Raw genomic sequence first — 380 nt, 5'->3', positions numbered from 1 at the left:
ACTTGTGTTGGTCTGTTTGCGTTCATGCAAAGTATATGAGTCTCCAAGGCCTACAGAGCTTGGGGGTCAGGGGAGAGATGCAGGAGTGTCAGTGGCTGCAGCATCCCCTGCTCATTCGTGACATTTCATTAGCCAGCCAAGAACGTACCTGAGAAGGCAGGTGTCCACAGAGAACCGGGAGCTGTGTGTCCTCTCCTGTTTTCCCAGTAGTTAGCAGTGCTGTGATGCAGTTTCTCCAAACTATACTCTTTACTTATTTTAATTTTTAAATATATTTTTTTATTCATTTCAGGGAGGAAGGGAGAGGGGGAGAGAAACATCAATGATGAGAGAATCATTGATCGGCTGCCTCCTGCACGCCCCCTTCTGGGGATCAAGCC

Source organism: Plecotus auritus (genome assembly GCF_963455305.1).
Source record: "Plecotus auritus genome assembly, chromosome: 15".
NCBI classification, from domain to species: domain Eukaryota; kingdom Metazoa; phylum Chordata; class Mammalia; order Chiroptera; family Vespertilionidae; genus Plecotus; species Plecotus auritus.
The sequence above is the reverse complement of the archived record's forward strand: the minus strand, read 5'-3'. Positions refer to the sequence as shown.